Genomic DNA, 23,461 nt, shown 5'->3' on the forward strand with positions numbered 1-23,461 from the left:
GCAAATTATATGGATAGATTTTTCAAATAAGAAATCAATCTTCTGCATCTTGCCAATATAAAATAGCCTATACATCAACAATATAGCTAAATACATTGTGGTTTCCAAATAAAATTCTCCTTTATTTTCTCTAAAATATCAGTGAGAAAAAGGTAGACATTAATTTGGAGAAAAATCATTTAAAAAATGAAATCCAAAATATGAAGACATGTTCAGCTGCATTTTTTAATCAGAGGACTCAACAAGGGCTTTTATAAATGCCATGTTTTATTTGTGGTCTCCACAGCTCAGCTACTGGTGGCCTGCCTTTCAACAGAACACAAAAGAGCTGACACCATCACAAAACACCCATTTATTGGCCAATATTAAGCAATTACTCTCTAGATCAGTCTCAAGGGACAGTAAGCAGAGTCATCACATCTGGAGTCATTGTGGCAGGAGGGAGTGGCAAGAAGCCTCCTACTTGGACATTTATCAGGAAGGAACTTTGACACAAGCCCAAGGACACTGAGAAGGCGGCAACACTGTTCACTACTGTGTTATTTGCGATAACCAGAAAGGAAAACAACCTAGTGTTCCCTCTGTCTGGAAGAATAACTGTGACATTTACCCATAACGGAATGACATCCTGGAGAAGGAGTGAAATGGATTGGATTTTTTTTTTGTACAGCAACATGGATAAATCTATAAAACAGACTAAGTAGGAAAAATAAACAACAAAACGAGGTCTATAACACAGAAACATTTGTGTAAATTAACATGCACAGCGCAGTCTATATATTTAAGACAGACTTATCTGAATAAACACGTGGAAGGTGGCATGAAAAAACACACATAAATCATACTGAAATGAGATTCTATGGGATGAGCTTCTATGGGGCAGGCTTAGGAAATATAGGCCAAAAAATTAATATTAAATAAGTAGAAACCACAGATAACAGAGAGCTCTAAGATGAAGCACGCAATTAGATAAATGCCTTATGCAAGAAAAATAATTTTCAATTTGAAATGAAATTTCAGCCAAAGGCCGACCGTTGGAGTAGATGGGTGGGAGGGCTGCTGTAGGACAAGGCACCTCCGCACACTATCAAGGTCTGCAGCCTGGCTGCTTTCTTAAATGCCTCTCGCCACAGGACACAAACAGTCTTGTTTCTTCAAATGTGCTGTTTGCTGCCATCGTGATGTTTTATATCTCAGCACCCCGAACACAGAGCCAAAGGAACTTTAACTACGCGGCTGCCTCAGAAGTCTCTCATGCTCTAAATCTCTGGTATAAAGACTCTCTGCGCCTGAAAGGGGAAAGTTACCTGCCCTAAAGGAGTCAGCGATGGGGAGACCCTGTCTGTAGCGGCTATGGTAGGAAGGCGCTTTGGCTGACTCAAAGCATCATCAAGACAAAAAGAGAGCAAGGAAGACTTGCTGTTTTCCTGAGGCAGTGCTCTGTTTGGGCAGTATTGCTAGCACCAAATACCTGTGTCTCATCAAGACAGAAGCAACCAAAAGCCTGTCGAGATCTTAGGAGAAAGAATGATAAAAGCATAGAAAATGAGAGAGAGAGAGAGAGAGAGAGAGAGAGAGAGAGAGAGAGAGAGAGAGAGAGAGACCACCTTTGTATTCATTTATCAATACATCATTTTCAAATCTATGGTGACACTACGAAGCAGGTGGCTCTTCAACCACTGCCCTTAAGTGGAAAATGAAGGATCATGTGTGTGTGTGTGTGAGAGAGAGAGAGAGAGAGAGAGAGAGAGGAGAAAGAATGAAGAGAGGGAGGAAATGATGTGTTGAAATATTTTTCACTCACCTCTAGTAATCTGTTAAACACCACTGTATACTCTAATAATATCTTGCCTTTAACCAGTATTAAAGTCTATTGTGAGCTATATTATATAGTATATATAGGTCTATTGGTATTTAACACGAATATATGAATATATGGCTCTATAAGGAAACCTATCAATTTCAAATGATGATCATTGATTGTGCATCACAGAGCAATCTGAGCCATACTGTGGCTCTGGGTCAGTGTGGTTGAGGTCAGCCTGTAGGCGTTTGTTTCCTCTCCCCACTGCCTCAACATGGGCCCCTTGTTCCTTGCTCTGTTGCATCAGTTTGCTTTCTATTGCTGTGATAAGAAAGAAAAAAGAGAGAAAGAGAGAAAGAAAGAAAGAAAGAAAGAAAGAAAGAAAGAAAGAAAGAAAGACTATGACCAAAAGCCACTTGAACAGGAAAGGTTTTATTTGACTTTCAGATTCCAGTCTACAACTGAGGGAAGCCAAGGCAGGTACTCAAGCAAGGCAGGAATCTGGAGACAGGAACGGAAGCAGAGGTCATGGAGGAATGCTGCTTACCAGCTTGCTCCTTGTGGCTTGCTCAGTGTTATTTCTTATTGGTGAGAAAATTATCAGCCCCAGAGAGGACATTGTTGGCTACCTCCCTTCCAACATCCATCTATGACCACCCAGAATGTAGAGAAACAGAGGGTGAGTGAGACTGATGGGATACCATTCCTGACAGTGCTCCCCAAACTCCTTCAAGATAATACACACACACACACGCACGCACGCACGCACGCACCCACGCACACACATTAGAAATTGTCCAGACTTGAATACAATTCAGAACATCTCACCGTTTGGAAAAGAGAAGCCCTCCTGCTCAGAATGGAGCAGTTTTGTGGCTATAAAACCACAAAACTATAGAAAGGCAGTCATTTAATACAGACAAACCCCAGCGCAGCAGCATCAGTAGACAGGCAACGGGGCAATAGGCCTGGTTGACTTTTGTCTGAAGGTCGGCCTTTTCTGTCTCTGGACAAATGAGCCACTACTTGTTTTCCCCAGTTTTGATTTCCCTTTCCACAGTTTAGAAGCCAAGTGCATTGTTAACATCCTGTCTCCAAAGTGCTAAAGATAATTGGAGAGTGGGAGGTGGAGTCAACTTATTATACTGAAATCATCTTCATTGTTTGTACAGCATGTCACCTCATCTGAAATCCACGCACCTTCTGTGCTTTTTTTGTGTGAAATGGACCAGAAAATAAGGAGCCACATTTTCCATTTCCCTTGGCTCCCATCTCTCCCTAGCACTTGTGACTGGATGTGAAAACTTTGACCTGGTCACTATTTGCCTGGGCACTCTGAGATAGTCTTCACTAGTCTTTATGCTTTCATCTATCTCTTCCTCCAGGTGACTTTGTTGAGAGAGGGGCCTGGGCCTTGCACATCCTCTGTCACTGGGCAACAAGCCCCTGAGACAAGAGGAGTCAACAGCATGTCCTACTCAATCGCAGGAACCAAAGTGGAGCCTCGAAGTGGCTCAGAGAGACTGGTAAGCTGACCACACTTGGCACCAGGCTCTTGCAGGAACTCTGCTGCCACTACATCCCTCAACAGAGCCGCTTTATAGATGTTATTTCTCTACTGTGACTTTAGTAATAAGCCCATCACTAGAGGCCTCAATTACTCTCCCATCCCCCATCCTCAATGCACTCACTGCCACCACACCCTTTGCCTTACCTTGTCCCACCCTCTGCCTGTCCTTCGTGCTCTACTCCTGAGAGGCAAAGGCTTAGGAGGTGATGTCAGAATGACCTGAGTCCACCTATATCCTCTTGCCATAATCGTGATAACGGAAAGGGGCTGAATTCTTCTGTATCAAAGATGCCAAATATTCTGATGCCACCTCTGTGGTCACTTTCCATGCCTTTCTCTCCTTTATGGGGGCCCCAGGTCCGTTCTAGTCCCCAAACAGCTAGGCTGAACCAAGTGTGGGTGGCATCTGAAGCAAAGCTTTCTGGGGGACATCTTTTCTAGCCAAAGTGGAGGGGATGTAATCGTAAGAGAATGGACTCAAAATAGAAGGGCAGGGATTTTTGAACACCAGGAACCAGCCCCCTCTGTAGCCTGCCATCCAGTCCTTTTCTGAGAGAAACAATATCTGGATAGAAAGTTTCTTGCCCTTTTCATCCAAACATATGGGACGTGAGAAAAGGGAAAGAAAATTTAAACTGGGACCTCACAGCTCTGAATCAGCTAAGATATTAGCATCATTAGCTTCTGCCTTCTCGAGCTTAGAAGTTTGCAAGCTAGGTCCCTAGAACACCTTGGCACCACTGGAAACGGCCATTGACTTTTTGCCACACAAACCTTCCAAAAAGTATTACTTTCTGTGAGTTTAATATAAAGGACAAATAATTCAACCCATTGATTTTTACCCCTCAGTATCCCAAGGGGGGGAAATGCCCTAAAAGTGATTCTATGACTCTCTGTTCAATGCCTGCCTAAATACTTGCTCTAGCTAGCAGGGAGACCTGGATCCCTGGAAACTCTGTTCTTTTTTTTTAAAGTTATTTATTATTATGTATATGGTGCTCTGCCTGCACACCTGCAGGTCAGAAGAGGACATCAGATCACATTATCAATAGTTGTGAGCCACCATGTGGTTGCTGGGAATCGAACTCAGGACCTCTGGAAGAACAGTCAGTGTCCTTAACTGCTGAGCCATCTCTCCAGCCCCGAAGCTCCTGTTCTTAGAGGCTTCATCTTGCCTCTGTTCATTCCTCTGCTGCCTCACTGTGTAGTCTATGTACCAGGGCCCTCTGAATCCATCACCACCAGCTCACTGCCCTGGCACAACATTGCTGTCACATATTTGCCCTAAAATATAGACACAAAAAAATCATGATGAATATTTTATGATTAATAATTTTATTTGCCTTCATGGAAATTTGAAGAATCTCTTGAAGAATCACTTAGTTGGTCCAAGTCTGTAATAAAAGATGCCCATAGAAATTTGTGCTGAGGTCTCTTTTCTCACTATACGTTTTGCTACGCAAGCAAAGGCATGCTGATATCTTTGAGGCTACGGGTGTTCCCCCTAGAATTACAATGATGAAGGTGGCATCTCTCCCACAGAAGCCATTAGCAAGAAGCTCGCTCAGCGCTTCATCCTTTTACCCTCTCTTTCCTCAGGTCAGCCAATCAGATTCTGATGGAGTGTAAGTCACCGCGAAACAATGATGCCCTTCTCTCTCTATTGGACGATTTGACATTTCATTGGCAGTCTTCAGAACACTTCACACTTCTCTGGGAGAAAAAAAAATGTTGAAAGCAATTTGTAGTTTCTCGACACAAATAATAAATAGGTTTTCAAAACAATATCTGTCAAAATTGCCAGGAGTATCCAGACTGAGTGAGACACAGTTTCTCCTCTGTTTGGTTTCTCTGGAAAGATATTACTAAATAATTATAAAGACTATAGAGATTGAGGTAGCACTCCAAACGTGATAAACCTCTGATTTTTCTGTGACTAACATATCATTGGCCATCTCCCCCCGCAAAAAAATGCATTCCAGCAATGACAGTATCTTGAAATGGTATTATTCTTTTCAGTCTGGTTTTATATCTAGAAGTTCAAAACTCCTTTGACAGACTAGGCATGTTGTCTGAAACATTTGACTCCTGCTATCTGTTTGCTACTGTGGTGGTGAGGTACCCTCATTTCTCTCTGAAACCACCCCTGCTCTGTGTGCACTGAGATGAGCCAACAGCCAGATGTAAAGATGAGCACGTAACTTGAGTATATTATGTAAATCTCATTCTCCTGGCTACATTGATTGTCTTAGAGATAGGCACATGAAAAAAAAAAGCCAGAGCCAAAAAGATGCAGCAATATGTTAAGGCTCTCAGAGAGAGAGAAACATTTTATCTGAATTTCTGCTTTTAATCCTGAAGGACAGTGGAAGTTTATTGTCTCTGTCATATTACTACATGCAACCTGAGATAGTAGCCAAGTAGCAATGGCGGAAAATCAGCTTAAAAGAATTCTATCTGAGCCTTGGATGCAACTATACCAGAAGCTCTGGGCCGGGTGAACTGTGTTAGACAGAACTTTCTAGAGATAGAACACGTTTAAGAATCTATAGCTGCTGGGTGTGGTGGCGCACAGCTGTAATCCCAGCACTCGGGAGGCAGAGGCAGGTGGATCTCTGTGAGTTTGAGGCCAGCCCGGTCTACAAAGTGAGTCCAGGACAGTCAGGTCAGGACAGAGAAACCCTGACTTGAAAAACAAAACAAAACAAAAAAAAAAAGAATCTGTAGTTTCTGGGAGCAGCTTTACCCATCCATTTCAGTTTAAGCTCTTTTCCACTATCTTTTTTCACTGGCTTACCCATTATCAGATTTCTTTATTCTGATTTCCTTTATTACATCTTTAGTTTTTATTAATCTCCCCCACTCCATCTCCTCCTCTCCTCCACGGCCCTACTACATCTCTTCACTTAACCCTTTCCCCTATAGTGTTCTATCTTCCATTTTTATTTCAAAGGTGTTTCATAGATGTAGACCTCGAGTACTGCACTACAGAATGGCTGGAGAAAATGTACCCACTGATACAACACCCTCAAATCAGTAATGGGGGTTTTGTTCTCCGATCAGATCTGAGGCCTGTTCCATGGGGAGAGTCATAAGCATCCAAGGCTGGGGAAGCCACAGGCCTTGGTGAAGAAGCTGTTGTTTTGCTAAATGGGCTAGGTGTTCCCAACATATTGTTCCCTAAATAACTATGTTGATGCTTTGCTCAGAGAGCTTTCTTCTTGCAGGGCTCGGTAGTAACAGCAGAGACCCATAAGTGCTCAATGTGCTGAGAATAAATGACTGCTGAAACCAGGTGGTGGTGGTGCACGCCTTTAATCCCAGCACTCAGAGAGATAGAAGCAGGTGGATTGCTGAGTTCGAGGCCAGCCTGATCTACAAAGCAAGTTCAGGACAGCCAAGGCTACACAGAGAAACCCTGTCTCGAAAAACCAACAAAACAAAAACAAAGAAGCAAACAAACAAAAAACTGCTGACTGCTCAGCCATAAATGGACCTCTGCAATACCTCCCCCAGGGCCAGAAAAAAAAAACACTGAAGATAAGAAAGAAAGAACGCTAGAGTCCGTGGAAGGAGAGGCGTGACCTAGAATGCTGCTTTTCAAACATAACATCACTGTTGCAAGCTTGATCAATATCAATTGAGATTATCCAGATAAGACCCATGCAAGATTGGACCCATCAACATGGCTGTTAGGAGAGCAAAGAGAGAGGAGAACCTCATGAGGATGTGCATGCAGATATTCAGCCACACCCCTCTCTGAGCATCTATAGTCACTGGGAGAGGAAGATATTTTCTTTAGTGCTATAGCCACTGGTGAACAGCCTATGCTATGGTAAATAACCCCCCAGCACAGACCCCCTATGAACAATTCTTATGACACTCATTGGGGCATCAAAATAAATAAACAAATAAAGGCATGAAAGTAGGAGGAGTTGGTAGGAAGAGGAAACGGTTCAGTGGAAGTATCAGGGGAACAGGAGAAGGTAATTGAAGGAAATGTGATAAAAATACATTATCTGCATTATGAAGGTGCCCTAATGAAATCCATTACCATGTGTAATGAACAGATGCTAATAAAATGCTTAAAGTATATTATTAGCAGTCTATGCTCAAGTAATTTTCTTTTATCCAGTTTTGCCTGTGTATTAACATATTCCTGTTGTATACGTTTGTTTCTTCTGTTTTTGTATGCATTATAATAAACCTATCTAGTCAGGGCAAAGGGGGGCTTTGGGTTTCTGTATTACTTAAGGGTTCATTCTCAAAGCTTCTAACAAGAAAAGGGAGAAGAATAAGGAAAAGGAAGAGGAGGAGAGTGAAAAGAGCAGGAGAAAAAAAGGAAGGGAAGATTGAAGGTTCTGTCTTGGCTGGACAGAAACACTGGCCTTCATTGGACTGTGGAGAAGTCGGGGGCCACAGGAGGCTCTTCCTCTGCTACAAGGACAAGCAATGCAGTAAGACCTAGGGCAGATAAGTAACCACACCACTTCTACTTCCCCACAACGAAAGTTCTAACCTGGAACAGATGTTTGGGTTGAGAAAGTCAGCAATTGTGGTGCTGCTAGGAGACAGAACTGAACTCCGGGTCAAAAGCATCACATGTAGGCTGGAAACAAGCCCTTGATAGTGATGCTGGCTACAAAGCATGGAGCTCACACAGTCACACACACCATTGGGAATCAAAGAGCAAGGCATCAACATTTGTAAAATCACAGGAAATACAAAGAGACCCTGACCAAAACAACGAAAGTAACAAAAGGCTTTAATGTCCCTTTTTAGCTCTCTGACAGAGAAAGCATAAGAAAATAAGGAAGCAAAACATGGGAACAATATCATGAAAATTATGTCTTTTCAGGTTGCTATGGTGCATTTACAAAATTACCATCTTTTAAACATAAATCCCAACAAGCTCTTATAATACAAACTTCATTCTAAGCTGCAGCACAATGAAGCAATAATTAAGTAACAAATACAGAAATGTAGAAAAGCCAAGCCTTTAGAAATGGGGGGAGGGAATCACTCTTAATTAACTATTGGATCAGAAATAATAGATACATAGTAACTGTTAACTATTTAAAAAAAAACAACAACAACATTATAAATTAGAACCAGGGCATGTTCAAAATTGCAAAGTTTTACTGAACTTATGAGCATACAACATAGAAACTTAAAATGGAGAGAAAATTATTTAAAATATTCAAGGAAAATAAAAACTTTATAAGCTTTGGGAATAAACCCTTAAATAACACACCAATCCAAAGCCCCTCTTTGCCCTGACTAGACAGGTTTATTATAATGCATACAAAAAACAGAAGAAACAAATAATAGAATTAAATATTTTATTTTTAAAATTTTAAATAATGGAGTTAAATATTTTGTGAACAGATTCTTTGGATAAAAGACCATAACAGTTAACATATAACATTAATTAATCTAATCAAGGACAAAAGAGGGGATCTACAGGGTTAGAAAATTTGTAATTAATTAAAAAAAATCCAAAGTGTTGATGAAATCTAAACACATGTAGAGCATTTGCCCAGAAATACATTAGGCACTTTGAATTTTTTAATGAAATTTATGGGTTATTTTCCAAATAAAAATATGAAATACAAAACTACCAAAAGAGAGAGAAGCCAGGGAAGAAACTAGGAATTCGTCTAAAGGTCCCCTTAGCATTGCCCACTCACTCAAAATACTATGACCTAGTGGTTTTAGATATGAATATAGAAAATATTTGGAGTAAAGATAACTCTAATATCATTTTTAAAACCTTCCCGAGGAAGACACATGATAATATCCTTACCACTGGGCGAATGAAATCCTGATCATATCTGAAGTGAGAACCAAGAAATCACTGCAGAAACTGGAAACACAACCTCCCTCAGTCTTTGTCTTGTGCTCACATTTGTGCCCCTCAACAACGCTGGGTCGTGTGACAGCTTTGTCGACTTCACACAACCCCAAGTCACCTGGGAAGAGACTCTCACCCGGGAAGCTGTCTAGATCAGGCTCTCCTGTGAGCATGGCTGCGAGTGGAAAAAGAGCAAAAACCCAAACTAGCCATGGTCAGGTGACCCCCAGCCTCAAAGATTCACACAGAAACGAAGGACGTTACCAAGTGAGTACTCGAGGTTTGCAACATAAGACATTAGGAGACAATAAACGAACAAAGCCAGAATGATTAGGTGACAATGAAAGTAGAGGGAAGAATACAATGAAAATAAAAATAGAAATCAATAAAACAGAAAACAACACAGAAAGTCAACAAAATCAAGTCAAGGTCTCACTATGTATCCCTAGCTATGTATCCCTAGCCTGGAACTTGCTGCATAGACCAGGCTAGCCTAAAATTCACAGACAGCCTGCCTCTACCTCTCAAGTTCTAGGACTGAAGAACTGACCCACCATACCTGAAATCCAAGTTGCTTTGTGAAAACATTAATAAATTGAAAGCCTTCTACTAACACAAAATAAGAAAACACTATATTTTCAGCATCATGGATCAAAGCAGGACTATCCTTACAGACCTTATAAGTACTCAAAAATAAGATGTTGTGAATAACTATGTTAATATTCAGGGAATCATAGATAATTTCCTGTGAAAACACAACCTATCACAATCAGACAAGATTAATACAAAATATGAGCCATGACTATTAGACATGTAATTTATAATTTTGTTTTATCTTGTGAAGAAACGTAAAAGAATGGATGATCTCACTGGTAATTTAAGAGAACAAAAATATATCATTTGAATATCTCAATGGGAACAGGAATTTTTCTTGACAAAATGCAACATCCATTTTAATTTTCGAAGTAGGAATGGGAGGAAATAATAAAGGCAATAAATACACAGCAAGCGTGGCAAAGATGTTCACATCTCTATTCAACCTTGTACTGGAAGTCCTAAGTGATGACTCAGAAACAAGCCTATGCATTTATAAAAATTACAATGTAAAGAGTACAAGGACAATTATACAAAAATCCTAAAAAAAAATCTGCAATTTAATTACTATGGTCAATAAACATATTTAACAAGCTCATAGTATACAGGTGCGATCTATAAAAGTCAAGTATAGCTGTAAATCATTGAAAAGTTTTAAAAATTACAATACTGTCAACTTATCTTGGTAATAATTTTAATGAATAATGTGAAATACCATCACCATATTAATGACTCTGAATTTTAATGGAAATAATGGGATCCGGAGGTAACAGAGGCCGAGTGGTTACAAATCATGAGATGCAAGATTTGTTTAGTTAACACTAACGGCAACCAGAATGTTTTGGCTTTATGGAACTTTTAGTACCTGCCTAGTGGGTTACAGCATCCATGTGGACAAAATAGGTTGCAAGCCTGCTGAAGAATTAACTGTATAGCCACACATGCTTATAGCAGCCAGGAGGACATCTGGTGAGCCCTTGTAGGAAGACAGCTCCTCTTGCCACTTCCTAAGGCCCCTTGGACATGCCCACAGTGTAAGCCTCTCTACAAGGGCTTTTATAAGGCTGCTTTTCACTTGGAGGAATATATATGTGGAACTTTGAGGCTTTCAGATATTATCACTAAATAGAGGCTGAGAACTCAACCACTGGGCTGCACAACTCACACTTACTTAAGCTCGTGGAGAGACACTGGTGGTTGGGTTTGACAGTATTCCGCCATGTGTCCAGCGAGCTTACAAACGCACTTTGTGGTTAGTCCCAATTTCCATAACATGTAATCGGCGCAGACATGCTGAGAACCTAGAAGCTTCTACAGTTCCAAGTCCCTGCACCATAGAGTGCTGATTGTGGTAGCATAAGGAAGCAAGTGGAGGCCCTGGGACCTTCTATCCATGCCAGAGAGTCATCCAAAATAAATGTTTCATCCTATCCAGAATCACAGAAATTTTATGTGAAATTTTGCATTTTGATAGTATTTACTCCTAACTCTTTCTGAATAGATCTTCCACTCCTTCCCAAGGTCATGTCTCCCTTTGTTTTATAGCCATTGAGTCAGATTTTGTGTGGCCAATATGTGCACAAGTGTGGGGTCATCCATGGATCGTGGTTGGCATACCAGGATACATACCCTTAAAGAAAACTGACTCTCTTTCTACTAGCAGCCATGAACTATTAATAACTCCTCGGCTTGGAGTTCTCATGAGACTCTGACCAACACACACACACACACACACACACACACACACACACTAATGTCTTAATTGGCTTGATCCTGGGTGGGTCTAGTGCAGGCAACCACTGTCACTGTGGGTTCTGGAGGGCAATGGTCCTCTCATGTATGGAAAATTCCTTTTCTCCAAGGTCTGCTCCTTACAGTCTTTCCAACCCCTCTTCTGTGATGTTGCTTGAACTTTGTTAACAAGAGGCTACGGTATACAAGTCCCATTAATGGCTAAGCAAGGAGTAACAATTTTTTATCACCACACACACTTAGTACATTTATCTGGCCTACCAAAAAAAAAAGACTAAATAGATCTTAGAGAGTAAATAATAACTGTTTATTGTTGAAATACAAGGGCCCAACCATAGTACACTTGTAATGGGAAAAAGTATTACCGCCTTGGCACATGGTAGATGATTGTTAATCTGCAAATATTTCTCCCTCCCGCTTGCCTGCTTTCCTTTCTCCTTCCCCCTTTCTCTCATCTCCTTTCACAAGTCATTTGCTCTCCTATTAATGACAGCAATGTGCCTTCACTCTCCTGATTCACAGCAACGGTAACCCTTTGCTTGTCATAATCCACTTTACTAGAGCTTAACCCCTTGACATTCGGCAAAGTATTATACTGATGCATCATACAAATTCCATTCCCACCAGCCAAACAAACAAAAAGAGAACTGAAAAAATGCTTACTGATGCCTACACTGGAAAATAGAAAATAAATAACCACAAAGCACAGAAACTGACTAAAACTGCATTTCTGAGGCTTTGTTAGAATACACCCTCCAAGGTGAAAATTCTGCTTTTTCATTGCCTATCACAAAGAAAGAGGTCCCAGGCTTAAGACGACTTGGGAATCCAAAGGCAATGCAGACTATATTTGATTTGCCATCCTAAACTATCTACTGACTTTCTTACATAACCTCCATTTTCATGTGTTAGAAGAAAAACAAATAACGCTTTTTTTTTAAATTGAAAGTCTCATAACATGAAAATTGATATGCCACTGTTTCCGAGGCACACAGGTAAACCAGGGACACTACATCTTTTGACGGTCTAAAGTCTAAAGACCCTCATATTCCAACAATAAATAGTTATTCTTTATTCTATAAGACCTATTTATCTTTTTGGTATGCCAGAGAAATGTACTAAGTATGGGTGGTGAGAAGAAGTATTACCTCTTGCTCAGCCGTAAGTGGGACCTCTATATCACAGCCTCCCCTTCCAATGCTCAAGGAACACAAAGGATCAAAAAACGAGATGTTAGGGTTTTGAACAAAGCGTGGGAGAGACTAAATCCCTATAAAATACCAAATGACCGCACCACACATAAGCCATTCCTCATGAACGTGGTCATACATGGCTTTCAAAGCCACGAGGCTAGGAATATGTAGCAGCCCAATCATAGAGAAGTGGCAATTGACCCATGAGACCTATCCCAGGCTCAGCGGGCACACACATTGCATGAGCAGGTAGCTCTAACACGTCTACAACACGCTCCCCCCTCCCATCTTCACTAGTCTGAAAAGGCCTCACACCGGGGTGCAATTTGCAGATGCTACTCTGCGACATACTGGCGCAAGCCAAAGTGGAACGCTGCAGAGTTCCAACCCTAACCAGAAGTACCCCAAAAGACCATATGAAGGGAGACCCCCATGCCAGTATGCAGAACATTTGAACAGCACATTTTCCTTGTAATTTGTCTGGGTAAGACTGCTGGAAAATCGGGTCTACATTGATTCATAGTCACTGGGCAATTGTTTGGGTTGAAAAATTGGAAAGAAAAATAGCTGTGGCCAGAAAATCTGGAGAGAAATTATGTGAATGATCCTCCTGACGTGGGTGCAAATTATAACTATCTGAGTCCTGTGTGATTGTTCACCCAAGGGGGACAATGACCAACACCAACCAACCTCTTTTTCAAGCCACTGAGGCTATTGTAAAATGGGTTCTAATATAGTAACAGGGGTGGCAGAGGTGCATGGGCTTAAAATCGCTCAACCTTCATGAAGCCTAGGTTGCCTCTCACCACTGCTCAGCATAAGCTGCCCGCAGCAGAGATCACTGCTGAGAGCCAACTGGGGACCATTCCTGGAAAAGCATCCAGTCACAAGGTAGCCGACTGATTACACGTCTCCCTCAGTCATAAGGGAACAATGATTCTCCCCCCACTGAATTCAACACTCCTGCTGGCTATGAGTTAGCCCTTGCTGCCCATGCCCAGCTGTAACTTTAGAAAATGTTTATTCACTGACCTGTTACCTTCTCACTCTACTGCTTCTGGCCAACTAACTCATTTTGTCATCAAAGAAATGCATGGTTTCTCCTCATGGAATCCTAGCTGCTTTTATGACATTCCCAATCCCTGGAAGCTACTAGGCAGATAGGATCACAGAATGATGCGCTGAAGACTCGCTAAAGAGCTTGTTGGTACAGCATCTAACAAAAGGTGCTCTTGTAACTACATCTGGTGTATGGTATTTCTTCTCCCACAACTACTGTACGTGGGTCTCGGAATCAAATAAAGACCAGCTGCCTTCTTATTATCAATATTAGGTATTATCGGTTCCCTCAATAATCAGTGAAGAGGTTGTACTTCTGTCCCTGTACTCCAGGGCTGTACTAGTTGAGAAAGTGCAAGAGATGGTTGTACCAAGCTCTGCACGCTAGTGACACAACATGCCAGGTAGTGAATGACTCACCTAGGGTGATCAACCCCAGATTTCAAAGGAAACCTGGGTCACTGCAGAGAGCCTCCACGTCTGGAATGGAACATTTCTGCTCAGTGAAGTCAAGCCTGAGATCTCGGCACAGATGATTTAAACTAGCACCATTGACCGGCTATTGTCAAGCAAGCTCAGAACAATTACACATATGACTGGATAATAAGGCAGATGCTCCGTTTCATACAATTAGCACAAGAGAAACATGTGATTCTGAGAGCAGCTTGAGGCTAATACAAAACAAATAGATTGTTTACTTGGTTCCGCAAGAAACTACTAATTTTCCTGTGTGCTTCAGAAAGCTTTTCACTGCAAATAAAACAATGAGTATGTCATGGGGTGGGGTGGGGGGGAACATGTGGTTCGCCAATTTGGGAGTATTAACATCCCCCAAATTGGTTGGTCAATAAAAATCAATTAAAAGTATTTCATAAGAAGAAAACAATATTTCCAGGTGGCCAAGTGACAGTTTCTTTGGGCTTTGCTACATATTGTCTCAGGAGCGTCCCACTAGCTAGAGCCTCTCCAGAGCTGACCTGAAATGGGTCTCTCTGGGCAGACAAAGCTTCCTGTTGCCAGGGAAGTGCAAAGAGGCTTGAGGGAGGCATGGGTGGGGGCTGTCCTTAAGTTAGCAGGAGTCTGAAACACACCACTGATGCCTTTCCAGTCCTGGGGGTGCGGTCCCTCACTTGAGGGTATTCTCAAGGCAATTGTCCTTCTCTCTTGTCACTTCTTCCACAAGTGTGCTAATCACTCACAAGGTCCAACAGCACGATAAACCAGCAGTCCGCTGTGGTCTAGAAGCATGCGCTCCGCCCAACACTTCCATTATACGGACTGCCACATTATTTGCTTCCTTTACCAGAGGCTTAGTGCATCTGAAAGATAAGTTTCTAGAAACCCGTAATAGTTATTTTAGACAAATGCAAGACATTGTTTGAGGATCCACTAGCAAATCATTTATATGTAAAAAATAAAAATGGCCCATAAAGCAGGTGCTCGTATCACCATGCTCCCTATTTCACAGAAGAGCAGACAGCAACTTTAGAAGATTAAGCAGTTCGTTCAGTGCTGCGTAGCTAGCATAACCACACTGAAACTTAAGCCAACAGAATCCAAAAGCATACCAAGGTGCCCCAAACCTGTAGTATACTGTGCCATTAGTCCAAGCCTGGCACTTAGAGCCAGTGATCTCTTTTGCCTCTCTGTAACAGTGTAGATCACTATTAATCAGCACCTATAAAAAGCCAGACACTGAATAAGATGCTGTAAAGCTATATTCCATTTAACTCTCATAAACCTACAATGAGGTAAACACTATTATAATTTATTTTTTCTCTCATTTTACTGAGGTGGGGAAGGGGGAGTGAGGCATCATGAAATTACATTCTTGCTCAAGGTAAAACACGCCTGGCAGAGAGGAGCAGGGTTCTCCAGATTCAATTCCAATCCTACCCGGGATTTCTTCAGGCTTCACCAAGTTGCTCTGTTCCACATGCCCCCATAGGACCTGCCAACTTTACTTCAAGTGCGATACTTCATGGATCTAAAAGATGCAACAGCTACCAAGAAAACTGGGGTATGGCAGCCAGCGGTGACTGCAAAGAAATAGAGCTACAAGCTGCGCTGCAGTAGTATGCTTTGGGCAATTCTCTTAAGAGAAGGCATATTGTGTTAGTTTATCATTTTGAATACATCCTCACCGAGCTATTTACCTGTCAGTCTGTGTCTGTGGGGACTGATTTTCTAACATCAGATAAACAAGCAATTAGAGAGTTTAACAGCCTCTTGGATGTGGGGAAGCTTGTCAACCTGAACCTCGCAGGGATGGTAAATGTCACATGGACTGTCTTCGGTACTTCCTTCCCACCACCCTTCACTTCCACAGCTGTGGAGAGACCCCCTTTCATCTTGCTCTGAGCCCACCTGGGCAAGGCAGGCACCTGGAACACAGGCCACCTGGATTCTACCCCCAGCTGTGCTGGGGTGACCTTGCTGAAGCCAACACTTCGCTAAAGTTATTCTGCTCAGGCACAAGAAAGTCAGAATTCGCTTCTCTTTAGAGCCTCTGACGTCTCACGTTCCATGGCTGTGTGCGGTTATGACTTTCACAGTCATACCTTTCTCCTTTGGTTTCAGGGGCAGGCTCCTTATGCCCGGGTAAGTCTAGCTCAGTTAGAGAGCATCAGTGTCATCGTCACCATAGGCTGAAAGGCGTGTGCAGTGACAGGAGGAGAAATGGGGCATACAGCTTTACCATTAGAGGTTCATGGCTGAGTTTCAGAAGGTTTAAAATATCTCAGGTAAGAGGGATTCTTTTGTAATGAATCTTATTTAAAATATTGCAAACCAAAAAAATTCACATGTGGAAACTTAACTAAGTAAGAGAAAAAATTTTAAGGCAAGTTTTAATCCTGTGATAAGCCGCAGTATGTGGTTACCTCTTCACCATGGTGGTCAAATACCTAACAAAAAGCAACTGAAGGAGGAAGGTTTGTTTGGGCTCCGAGCCCAGGGATACAGCAGACCATAGTGGGGAAGACTTAGCAACAGGAGCAGCTCACAGCGGTGACACCAGAAACGTCTCTTGGTGGATGAAGAAGCAGAGACAGGCTTCCTCCTTTCCCCACTTTTTATTAAGTCCAGAACTTCAGCCCATGGGATGGTGCCACCACGTTCAGCGTGGGTCTTCCCTTGTAAGTTAAACCTTCTGAAAGCACCTTCAAAGACGTACTAGACACATGTTTCCTAGGTGTTTCCAAAACCAGAAATGTTGCCCATAAAGATAAACCATTGTACTCCTTATGTATAGACCCCTATATATAAGCCTCTTTATACAAACCATGGACAGGAATTGTCTTGTATTAATAAGGCAATGGGGTAGGATGATGGCTATCTAAGAGTTCTTCCACCTAGCATCTCTTTTGCCCTTACATAGTCTCCAAGACAGAATCTCTGAAACCCCAGGTTCTTAAGACAATCATTCAACATCTATCACTTAACTCTGTGACAACAGAGTTAGCAGAAGAAGAAAAATCATACTGTAAGCATTCAAAATGGTGGAGATGTGGACACAGCTGGAGAACTTGAAAGGCACACCCAGAGAGAAGCAAGGATCCAGTCACAGCACAGGCTGCCACATGAGGTGAATTGATGACATCATCACTGATAAAATCTGTAGGCCATCAGTCCTAGTGCCGGGCAAACCCATGATTCCTACCCACTTTGAGCTCACTTCAAGCACCTGGTTTTGAAGAGAGACTCCGCTTGCACATCGAGCGAACCGTCGAGGAATTCAACTCTGCCGTCTCAGAGCACTGCAAGCAGGAGCCATCTTGCCAAGGGTCCAGTCCTTAAAAATTAAACTGCTCTGGGAAGCAGAGAGCAGGAATGATCACGATGCAGGGTCCCCATGAGCACTGTGCCTTGTGCCTTGCATTGGCCAAAGGATGAGGTCACATAAAACAGTCATGGCTGCAGGGAGTCGCTGATCTGAGTCCAGTGAGAAGTTTAAACCATGTGCTGTGATGGAGAACGAAGGGTAGTGTGGTCAATAAGATTTCTAGAAATAGCCAGTTCTAGGCTGCCAAGATCAACAATGACAAAGGCCCCCACCTGCTCAAAGCGGAACGGGGGACTCGGTTGTCCATACCCTCTGGAGCATCACTAGTATGTATGTTCTGTGGCTTGGACACCTGACAGAGTCTCAGGTCACAGATGAGAGACCTCCAGCCTAGATGGACTCATAACGAACACACCAAAACTTAAGCCAGAGAAAGTTGCTGCAGCTGAGACATTAATACCACTGGGATCACAGGATGGGAGCATCTGCAGTGATGGGCACGTGAACTACAAAGAACTGTCTCCGATGCAAGCATCTTATCCACAGGAACTTTTGATCCACTTTTCTTATTATTTTCTTCTGTCTATTCTACAATTTATTGTTTACATTTTATCATCAGTTTCCTTCTATTTTTTAATTGTGTCTGTGTTGTTCATGTGGGCACACATGTATACATATACAAGTGCATGTTGGGTAGTATTCATAGGTTTTTGCCTTTTTAATTTATTATTTTGGGGGATACAGAAATGGATTAGCAGTTGAGAGCACTTGATAGACTTACAAAGAACCCAAGTTCAGTTTCTAGGACATCACAATGGCTCAAAGCCTTCTAGAACTGTAGTTCCAAGGGATCCAATGCCCTCTTCTGGCCTGTGCAGGCACCAGGTATATAGCGTACTTACATACAGACAGAAAAAAAATCACACATAAAATAAAATAAATCTTTTTTTAATGTATTATTTGTGTCTGCGTTAATTACTTTCCATTGGTGTGATAAAACATCATGACAAAAAACTAGCAAGAAAAATCTTATTTTTGGATTATGGTTCCAGAAGGAATCTTATGGTGAGGGGCGGCATAGCAGCAGATGGCCAGAGCAGGAAGTTGATAGATCATGAAGCAGGGAAAGTAAACCAGAAGTGAAGTGAGGCTATAGCCCTCCGAAGCCCAGCCCCAGTGACTCCTCCAGTAAGGCTCCGTCTCCTAAAGGTTCCACAAGCCCCCACCCCCCCAAACAGTGACACCACCGGAAGAGCAAGTGTTAAGTGTCCGAGCCTCTGGGGAACATTTGTATTCAGACCACCACACGGCGAAAGCCTGGCACCCCAAATGTGATGCCTGGAGCCCACATAAAAGTAGGAGAGAACTGCATCCAACATTGTCCTCCGACCTTCACATGCATGTACACACATACACACATCAAGCACACATGTGTACATGCACACGGGCACACACACACACACTCTAATAATTGAATGAGGCATGCCCATCCAAGCCCAGACAGAGAAATATTGTATGTTTTTCCACCAGACAACAAAATGTATCATTACATATATACATGTGGAACCTCAGAATGGAGGAAGAGATTTTAAGAGCACGGGCCCAGGAATGACAGGGTGACAGGATACGTGTAACATGGAAACAGAAGAGAGGACTGTTTGACAGGAAAACAAAGCCAACCAGATGGGGAGCACAGAACATTGGAAGGAGCATCAAGGGAGGAAAACAAATAAGAAGAAATCATCATGATGCGATGTCTCGGAACACAGTCAAAGGAATGACCCAGGGTGAGCAATGCCTTGGGGGCCTGTGAGAAAGCCTCTCGGAAGATAGGCCAAGGGCCTTCACCTCAGGTGCGTTTCATTTTCTGGATTGTTCTTGGAAGTGATTTCATGCCTTGGGTGACAAACACATTCAATTTATAAGACATGTTTGCTCTTGTTGGATGCCAGAACATAGCTGTGGAACGCAATCTGGCCAGTGTACCCGGAATCTGAATATGGTCTTCTTGTCTTTTTTCCTGGAGATTCTCTCACGGTTCCCCAAGACAATGTTCACCATATTTCAGTATCTCTCCCTTTTTAGTTTTTGTTTGTTTGTTTGTTTGTTTTTGTTGTTTTGGTTTGTTTTAGCAAGGACATTGCTCACCATGGGTCATTCTTTTGATATGTTCCAACAATACACATGTGTAATTATGTTGGATACTAACTAAAAATTAATGACTTATTAGAAAACAAAGAGCTTGGGCCAAATGCTGCCCTGGAGCCTCACAGGGAGTATGGCCTTGCCACTGCCTTGACCTGAGACCTTCATGTCTTTAGCTTATGCACAATTAAGAGGACCATATTTCTATTCAGCTACCAGGTAGCCAAAGAGCAGCCTGAAAAGACACATCTTACCCTGGCTTTCCAGTGTCTGTTGTCTATTCCCTCCTTGTGTATTATAGGAAGTCCTATTTTGTTCGCAAATGTATACAATAACATGGTGATTTGAATGAAAATGGCCCTCATAGGCTCATAGGGAGTGACACTATTGAGAGGTGTGGCCTTGTTGGAGTAGGTGTGGCCTTGTTGGACAAACTGTCTCAAGGGGAAGGACACTTTGAGGTTTCGGAAGCTCAACCTAGGCCCAGCAACTCATTCATCCTTCCTCCTGCCGGATGTGGAACTCTTGGTCCCTCTTGGGCACCATGTCTGCCTGCGTGCAGCCATGCTTACCGCCATGATGATAATGGACTAAACCCCTGAGTTATAAGCCGACTCCAATTCAATTTTTTTCATTTCTAAGAGTCTCGGTGGCCATGCTCTCTCTTCACAGCAACACAACCCTAGCTACTGTAAATAGTAAGACCCACAGGATGAAGGTGCTGTCTATGGACCGATTCTGGACTGAGGTTATTGTACTAAAGTGTAAATGTATCTGTGCTTCTAGTCGCTTCAAAAGCAATGTTCAGACTTGTAACTGTAGAGGGAACAACACTGAGCCAAACAAACCAATTCCCAGTTTCACTGTTTATAAATTCCTGGCTAATCCTACTTAATTCTATACCCATTTCCCCATAGTGTAGATTATCTTGGAGAAAAGCAAATTGTCTTACCATTTCATCTGTGATTCCATCTGTCTCTACCTCTGAAAGTTGAAAGTGCCCTTAAAATGAACACAATACAAAGGGCAGACTAAGTGAGCATCCCAAGCCCAAAACCTCGAAATACTGATATACCCTACAATTCAAAAATGTTTCCAACACCAATGTGACACCACAAGTAGAAATTCACCACCATAAAACTTTGTTTTGTGCACAGAATGTCAAAATAATGAATGAAATTACCATCAAGCTGTCTGTAGAAAGTGTATATGAAATAAGTCAGTTTGGGTTTTATGCTTGGATTGCACCCAAGATACATACATATATACATACAGACATACAGACATACTACATACATACTGCATACATATACAAATGTGTGTAAATATTCCAATTTTTTAAAAAATTAACCCTAGAAGTCTTCTGGTTCCAAGCATTCTGAGTAAAGAATATGCATCCAATATATTATAGCTATACATAAATAATCATTTTTGTACTGTACAGTCTTCAGTCAACTCCAAATTTTCCTCAACTGAGTCATTTTTACAGGCTGTTTAAATCAGAGTCTAAATACAGTTCATGATTGCAGTTGGTTGGTATGCAAGCCCTCACCTTTTAGGTTTCTTTGAGTTATAAATCCTCATCTCTCCACTTAACTGTTTCTCACCACTCTCTTCTTTTCCTCTCTGGCCACTGCCTTTATTGAGGAAATTGGCTCACTTGTCTTATATAGTCTCCATAGCCTAGATTTTGGGAACAGGATCACAGCATCACTTAGCATGATCCTTGATCTCTGACAGTTGGTTATGGGAACTAGAATTCTGATCATACTTAGGTTTTAATTTTCTGCAAGAATATTGTAAGTCATGTTGTGAGCTCCCATCAGTGGTGCAGAGCATCAAGTTGTCTCCCTCTGGCACTATTAGCAGTCGCAGATGATTAAGGCCTAGATTCATCTTTTCATTAGAAGCTGCAATAGTACGATGATGTCTTAATTCTGTCCTCCTTCCTTTATTAGCTGGAGTAGTTCTGTTTTTTTTAATCCGCTTTATCAGATCATTCATTACCCTAAGGCACAGTATACATGAGAAAGTCTGGATAAACTACCCCTTCCCTTTATTTAACGGGTTTTCAAAATAGCAAGTGCCGTTTCCTAGTATCCTCTAAATAAGGGTGGTTGGCATTTTTGTTTACTGAAGTTGTCCCCGTGAATTCGTGGCTTCTAAGATGTAAATAAACAGTTAACAGAGCAAAATCTCTTTCTCTGTGGAAAAATGACCTTGGGTTAACCATCCAGCTCCGTTCCCCTGGAAACTAATAAAGGTGGACAGTCAGCTATGTTACCTGGCAACATTGCTCATGATGAAAATGACCTCAGATAATAAGCCACGCTTGGTCTGGGAGGACAGTGAATAAACTAAATACCTAGTGGGAGTCCACAGTTAGAGCTGTGGCTACAGGTCTTGTCCTGGACTAGGACCACTGGGGGCTATTCCCGTGGGACACAATGACGGTGCTGGGTCTGATGGGTGGCGGGGCTCTAAACCAGGTGCTCCCATGCCTGTTTTCTTCATCCGGGTTCCACCAGGAGCAGAATGAGATGCAGATGTGCACAAAAGTGGTTTTGCCTGGGACTAGATTTGGAAACTATAGTAGTTACTTTTTGTGCTGCGATAAAATAGCATGACCAAAAAGCAACTTAGGAGGGAGTGTTTATTGGGGCTTACAGTTCAAGAGAGAGAGGGAGAGAGAGTCCATAGTGGCAGGGGAAGCACAGAAACAGGTGCCAGAGCAGGAGATGAACAACCATACTGTCAACAGAACACACAAAGCAGAAAGAGTGAAACAGACATGGGGCAAGACTATAATCCCATAAGGTCCGCCCACCCCACCCCCCCACCCCCCACCCCCACCCCCCCCACCCAATGTACTTCCTTCAGAAAGGCTACTTCCTGTAGGTTTCACAACTTCCTCAGACAGCGTGATCAACAGGGAAGCAAGTGTTGAAATATCTGAGCTATTGGGGAGTGGGGGCTTTGTCATCGTCCCGGAGACTGAAGTAAACAGGACTGAACAGGAATAAAAGACAATTGGTAATATAACGGGAGATGCAGTGCTCAGCCAATCCAACAGGGCCTCTTTGGCAGCTGTGATAAGCCCTTTAAAGTTGTCCCACTGTAATCAGGATTACTACTTGAACAGGGGTATAATCTTCGATGAGGTTGCTTCTGCTAACTGCAAGCAATTTCTCTAAATATTCAGTTGAGCTGTGAGTAGCTGCTACTATAGGCCAATGGAGGAACTGAGTGCCTTGGCCCTACTAGGACCAGTAGGTCCCTGAGCATCACCCTCAGCATCACTGTTCCTACTCACTTGGTCCCATCCCTTCTCTTCAGTCCAGCTAGGTCCCTAGGCATCACATTCAGCATCACTCTACCTGCTCACTTGGTCTCATCCCCTCCCTTTTGAGCTGTCTCTTGCTCCTGCATACTAGCTTGATGTCCTGCCTACTGTGTGACCTCTACCAAAAATGAACCTAGTTTTTTTATGTCCATGTTTATTGTGTACTTACTCAAAACTTAAGTCATACATTCCTCCATAAAGCCAAGTTTCCTCTTAGTGGTATCCAGGGACCACAATCTGGGGAACAAAAGCATTGGGCAAGTCATGGCCTTTGGGCCTTTTCTATAGCCAGAGTCAATCATTCTTTTAAGGGAATGTTCTGGGCTCATTTGTTAACCAATCACAACAGCTAAGCAAAGGCTC

General features: G+C 42.3%; 1 long non-coding RNA gene across 1 annotated transcript; it reads right to left on the bottom strand.

The window, feature by feature from the left end:
- Window positions 1-4,834: 4,834 nt before the first annotated feature.
- On the bottom strand, window positions 4,835-23,402 carry LOC311581919. The gene is made up of 3 exons (XR_014773930.1): window positions 23,268-23,402; window positions 20,708-20,757; window positions 4,835-5,087 (listed from the first exon to the last, which is right to left on the bottom strand). It is a non-coding gene; the product is annotated as an uncharacterized lncRNA (long non-coding RNA).
- Between the last annotated feature and the right edge of the window lie 59 nt (window positions 23,403-23,461).

Source organism: Acomys minous, assembly GCF_964271855.1.
Source record: "Acomys minous genome assembly, chromosome: 13".
Lineage (NCBI taxonomy): Eukaryota > Metazoa > Chordata > Mammalia > Rodentia > Muridae > Acomys > Acomys minous.